At 45.3% G+C, this 6,653-nt stretch overlaps 1 non-coding gene across 1 annotated transcript; it reads right to left on the bottom strand.

Moving 5' to 3' along the window:
• Positions 1-217: 217 nt before the first annotated feature.
• Positions 218-336, bottom strand: LOC138456884 (5S ribosomal RNA). Its single transcript, XR_011262147.1, has one exon. It is a non-coding gene; the product is annotated as a 5S ribosomal RNA (ribosomal RNA).
• Between the last annotated feature and the right edge of the window lie 6,317 nt (positions 337-6,653).

Below are 6,653 nucleotides of genomic sequence, written 5' to 3' on the forward strand. Positions count from 1 at the left end.
TGGGTCTTATCTAAAAGGACCACGTCATCCATGTAAATGAGACATCCAATTTCGGTGTTATTTAGAATTGGTGGAAAACATCTCACATTTGTACGATGGGCTGGGATGTCGGCAATGAAGAGTTTAAACAGCTCGGCAGCTAGTGGGCAGCCTTGTTTCACGCCCATGTTCGTAGGTATTTGATCAGATAAGGCGCCTTGATTGTTTAAGCGTATGTAGCCTACAGCACCTGGTATTCCCAGGTGGTCTCCCATCCAGGTACTAACTAGGCCCGACACTGCTTAGCTTCTGAGATCAGATGAGATCAGGCGCATTCCGTGTGGTGTGGCCGTAGGCTTAAACATCTTCATATAAAGTATAACATTGTGAGCCTGTGTGGTGGTTTGTTATTGTGTGGCCTTTTCAATTTATGGTATAGAGTGTTACAAGAATCTGGTGTGCCTGGCACAGTATTAAGCCTTTCTGGTGTCTAGCCTAGTGTGTTGTAAAATATTGGAAACATTTAATTGTCATGGAATATATTTAACAACATGCTGGTGGACAAAAAGCTTGGTGCATGGATAGGGACCAATTTGGGGAAGGCAGGCAGGTAGCAGCTAATGTCAGAAATATACCCCCCCTCACAAGGTTCTGCTTGCCTTAAATGTGGAAAAAGCCTTTGATGGGGTTGAAGCAGGTGGATATAGGTTTCAAGATACATGACATCAGATGTCCTAATTGTAATACAAAATGTATGATCTATGCCATTCCTGCACTTGCAATAAGATATATATCTGGGCAGATCAAGCGTTAAGTGTTGGCCCACATTTTAGAGCACCAGGGTTACATAAACAATAATGTACTAAAAACACCTTTACTCCAACATTTTATTTCTTACAAACATATTGAACATAATCTTCAATGAACAGTCTTTAGAAAAATAAATGTAATGATTCACATGACATTGACAAAATGTTCTTAAGGAAAGAGCACAAGTACATTTTTCAAACTGTCCCTCATATTACACTTCTCAATGATAAAATTATATAGCGGGTAAACAACACAACAAAGTGGGCCTCATTACAAATCGCCTGGTATGGAAACAACGGTGGCGGTAAACCCGCCGCCACTGTTGTTTCCATGTCGGGCGATCACAACTCCTGTAGGCGGGAGGTGATGTTCCCACCAGGTCTGACCTGGCGGGTTTAACACCGCCCGCCTGCAGGCGGACGAGGAAACACCGGCAGCATTACGAGATGCTGCTGGTGTTTCCATGATACCCCATTCCCATTGAGTGCCATAGGACTCAATGGGAATGGGGATTAACACCATTCCGCCTCCGTGATTCCCGGGAAACCGGGGTTGTAATGCCCCGGTAATTCCGAGAATCACGGAGGCGGAATGGTAATACGAGTCTGGCGGTAACCAGGTGGTTTTACCGCCGCGGTTACCGCCGGACTCGTAATGAGGCCCAGTGTTTCACAAACTTTAAGATTAAGGATAATAGTATACGCTGAATCAATTACATTTGGTATATGGTAGAGTTTTTTTTTTTAATATAGGTGTTTGTTACCATCAAAATGTAGGTGACCCCACAATCTTTGCCTGTGGGGCTTTTGCCAGCTTTTGCAGCTTTTGAAGACCTCCTTGTATCCATCACAGGCACTCATCTCCTTGCCCTCTCCTTTGGCTTCATTTTAGAGCAGCCTCTTCCCCAATGCTCTCTTGCAAACCATCCATCACATTACATGTGCTAGTATTTGTGATGTCCTGTGCACGGGATGAGGCATGTGAGACCATGTTGCGGGGTGAGGTAAGAAGCATCCCGATCTTTTCTAGATAGCTCACCTTGATGTGGATGTGTTTCCATTGTAATTACCACAGTGACTTCAAGGTTCTGATTTTAAAAGCTATACCAAATTCACTTTTACACTGATTCAAGACTCTGGGATAACCATTGAGCATGGGATAAGGATCTTGGAATGTCACTCGACCATCACACCTGGGCTGTGATTTGAACTCATAGACCTTAGATGCATGCTGGAGGACTGCAAAGGACCACATTAATTCCTCTATATATAACAAAACAGCTTTAAAATATGCAAACTGTGGTATGAGGTGGTGTTCCACAATAGCAGAATAGCTGGAATTCATCCCCAAGCTTTCCCTGAAATGTCCTGTGTGCCCCTGAGAGATCTTCCACACTTGCAAGGTGCTGGTTTTCTTATAATTCAGTTACATTTAGCGTTAAGAATGCAAAGGCGTTTAAAGTAAAGAGTTCGATCAGGAATAGACTGTTGGATCCAGGCTGTCAGGAACAGTTTCCACAAATGGAAGGCACCCAATCTTTCTGAATATGTGGGCCTGTAAAGGAGGTCCCAGACATGGCCTGCACCCCTTCCCCTCATTTCGAGGTACCAGGAGCGTGCTCGCAAAGGTACGTGACGTATGAAGAGCATATGAACCTACAAAGAGCTGCACTGGGACTCTGCCCAGTATACATCAGAAGATCCATACCGGTTGAAGCACCCATAACCAGACAAACCTGGGCAGCACGGTACCCTATCAGACAGCCATACCAGCCGCTGATACGAAATGAGGAATACCTACACACGGTCCACGAAGAGACCCCAAAAGCCTTAATGGAAGGCCAGTGGAAATGACACAACGGCCTGAACAGATTCGAGAATGAACAAGAGCAGCTATCGAAGCTAACACGCCAGTGCGAGCAACTACGAAATTGAATGGAATAGACACAGAGAGGAGACAATGTTACAACGTGTGGAAACAGTGTTACGAGACAAGATGGAAGCAACCGTCCTGTTAAACGTGTGTAAATAGGCTTGAAACGCAAGATGTTAAGAAATTGATATTGCTTGCAATGCTTAGTAGAAGATAGAGCGGCAAGCGCCAACCGTATATCTACCTCAATAAGCCACATTATGCAAGTGCGACTCCATTTTGTAAAAGCAGCAAGGTACCCAGGCGGCCAGAGGCATGCCAGGCCAAGTTTCGAAACCCAGCCAAAGGTAAGAGAAGGAGCCAAATCGAAACTCAACAAAGAGCGGCTCGTGCCTAGGAAATCGAGGTCAACTGGAGAAGGGGAGGAGAGTGTCAGCTCACAAGACTCCAATTTCAGAGCATACCAGCCTGCCTCATGAAGGTCAAAATAAGCGGGGGCCCATGCAGGTGGCTAGTCCGTCACAGAACTAAATGCACTAAAAGCTGGAAACTGAAGCAGATTCATGGTTAACTAACACGTGACCAGCGAGGCGCGAAGAAGTCCCATCGCCTGATGTCATCCAGGACCCGAGGATGCCATAACTTTTCCCGATAAGAGACTACAGTTTCGAGGCCATCCTTAGCCAACTAATTGACACGTTGCCCTTAAAACACTGATTGATGGAAGGGAGGCAGGGTGAAACTTGGGACACCAGGCACAGGGGTGTCCACTCTGCATGCTGCTAATTAAAAGTGGAAATTTATGTCTTAGGGTGTAACCTGCCCATTCACATTGGACCAAGTTATCTTAAGTCCTATAGATATTGTTACAAATAGGACGTCGTAGTTGTAGTGACATTTATCACGCGTGATGTAGAGGGATGGGCGTAGACACTCACCCGATAAGAGTTATCCAATCCGTATGCCCTATTATCATATACAGATATAACACCTATACTTAAGTTACCTTTCCTAACCAATTATATTGCATGTCGAGTTTTGTAAAGTTAGACGTCAATGATGACGAACATTGCCTATAAGAATCTCTGTTCAATTGAAGTTCGAGGAAGTTGGAGCGAGACCGGTGATCGCACTACAGCTGATTCCCATTTGTTTCCCTGTTTGATGTATGTATCATTAAACGGACTTCCCATTGCCAAACTACTGAGTCCTCGTTATTGAGTCATGTCGGAGTAAGTGACTCCTGCACCCCCTGTCCTCACATGGTGCAGCTATCTTGTCTTACAATTTCTAGAGGGTGAGTGCTGACCTATGGGACCATCAGTGATTTCCTCCACTCCTGAACACTTGGTAGCGGAGGATGGTTCCGGCCATCGATTATAGATTATCGATTGATATAATGTAAGACACCCTTAGACCGAAGGCACAAAGTAACTCTGGGCCTTCGGTAAGATCACAAGTCCTATTGCCATTCCGGCCGAGTAGACTGAGAAGCTTCCCGTGGATAATGATAGAGTAAAACATTTTAAAAAATCTGAAGTGCGTCTGAAGGAACCCGCCTTTCCAAGCATAACCATTCTCATTCCCACGGGCAGCGGATCGGACAAAAACCTTAAAAGCAGGAAGAGGAAGGGGCATTGATCCCGAAGTTCCAGAGAGGAAACAATGTGATCAGTGAGTAAAAGCAATAAAACTTGTGTAGGCATTAGAGCCAGTAAAGGAAAGTTAATGGAGGGTGGTGGAGAAACAATAAAATAGTCGAGCATAAGAAGTAAAAACGTAAAGAATATCAGGGGGTACCTGAAGTAAAAACGTAAAGAATATCAGGGGGGCACCTGAAGTAAAAACGTAAGGAATACCAGGGGGGCACTTGAGCAATAACGTAAAGATTTACCTTGTTCCTGCACTTTAAAGAGTGGTCAGAAGGAACGCGAACCCAGAGCCCACAGAGGGGGGACATTTAGGCTACGATAACGTTTAAAGACGTAATTAAGGGGGTTTGTTCAAATCCCATGGTGGGGTAGTGATTAGAAGGCAGGTATATGTATGACCAGCTGGCGTCTGTCTAGTCTGTCTAGTCTGTCGTATATGTCCTGTGTATGTCAAATGTAAAATTACTGTACTGTTGATTGATTGCAATGTATTTTGCTTTATGCGATTTCGTAACTAAGAGGGAATCACCTTTGAATTGATGAGTTTTGAGTAAATTGTTGATACAAAATTTGGCGGGAAAACGTTGGATTGGAGCTTGCGTATGTGGTGCTCGCTCATACTAGTGGAAAACTTAAAGAACTGTGTAAATATTGTTGGTGACAAAATTAAGAATGGAGGAAGTTACCCCACTTGCGCATTTATGTAAGCAGCTGCCCAAAAATGTAGTAAAATTTAAAAAATACAGCCAGAAATGGGTTAAGGGTACCGCCAATAAGATGTTTATGCCTTGGCCCCAGAACGGGTCACTGTCTAAGGCTGTTTTACAGCACATGTCTACATGCCACATATACCGGCAAGAAGCTTGAGAAGCGCCTCGCTGTTCTCGAACTTTGGAAAACGTTTGAGCAAGCGAAGGAAGAAGAACCACCCGCAGACTGGATATTAAATGTATGTACGGAAGGTGGTGAGACGCCTACCGCGCCACCAGCCCCGCCGGAACCAGTCATTGAGGGAAGCAAGTCAGAGGGCCATTACCCATTGAGAGAGCTCAAAGCAGCCACAGGGTATAGCAACCCCGCATATGTCATCTACATGCAGTAGTGATGAGACGAAAGAATAGGAACAGGAAATTGATTTGGCCTTCACAGTCCCGAGGGACAAGGAGAGGCGCAGCGATGGAAGAAAGGATCAGGCACAGACTAGTGCACATCTTGATAGAGAGAGAGAGGGAAAAAGCGGAAAGGAAGTGATGAGTTAGCATTAGCAAAAGACGAATGGATGAAAGGACAGATATTATTGAAATTAGATGGAAAAGGAAGTGATGACGTAAGACTGAGTGAACGGTCTGATGAGGCGCAAAGAAAGGAAAAGGAGAAAGAACAGGACATGAGAGACGAGAGGGTAAGAAAGAAGGATAGGTTGAGGCGATATAACTACAACTATATCGCGAAGAGCAGAGAATACCGCACAGTCGCACACAATACACTGCCTATGAAAAGTACAGGCAGAACATGCTAAAGTTGGAGGAAGAAATGAGAGCACACGAAAAGAAAGTGAAGAAGCGAGAAGATGAGGAGATTGGAAGGGCAAAGTAACGTAGAAACAAATGAATGAGAGAAGTAGATATGGCTAGAGAAGAAGCAAAGAAGTGAAAAGAAATAGATGAGGAAGCAGAACGCAAGCGTAGACAGAGGGCAGGGGATCTTGAGTATTTGGAGAGGGAAGTCATTAAACCCAATCCTGTTGTAGACTGGGAAGACATAGGAGAGTTCTTTCCTTCAAGCGATGCGGTACCAGGTACAAGCAGGACAAATATTGACGATGACTTCGACACCAGAAGCATCGGGGAAACGATTGATAAAATATATTATGAGATGGGGCTGGAACTAATTTCCCAAGGGGGAAGGGAAGATGAGCTCTTAGAGAGCACTCAGCTATATGACACTGAGGATGTCACCCGAAGTAGTGGGAGCAGGGGACTGTCCCTAGACAGGCTAGAGATTGGGCAGAACGAAGATGATGCAAGAGGTTGTGTAAACTGGGAGTATTCAGAGTCTGACTCAGGTGGGGAAACGGAGGAAGTGGCACATGACGAAGGGAGATGGTGTGAAAAATGGCTCCCAAGGGACCGAGAGGTACGATGGTCGCATGCTAGAGGGCCCACAAGTAGGATACCAAAGTCTGCTGGACAATCCAGCCGACATGAAGAAACACCCCACGGTCAGAGGGGGGCGTCGGCGCCTGCCTATGCGGACAGGTTAAGGGCATTGCCAGGTAGATGGCAAGGTGGGAACGCAACCCCGGCGGCAGACCCGAGAACTATGGTAAAATGGACTGTG

This window comes from Ambystoma mexicanum, chromosome 1p (genome assembly GCF_040938575.1).
Source record: "Ambystoma mexicanum isolate Mex_15411 chromosome 1p, UKY_AmexF1_1, whole genome shotgun sequence".
Lineage (NCBI taxonomy): Eukaryota > Metazoa > Chordata > Amphibia > Caudata > Ambystomatidae > Ambystoma > Ambystoma mexicanum.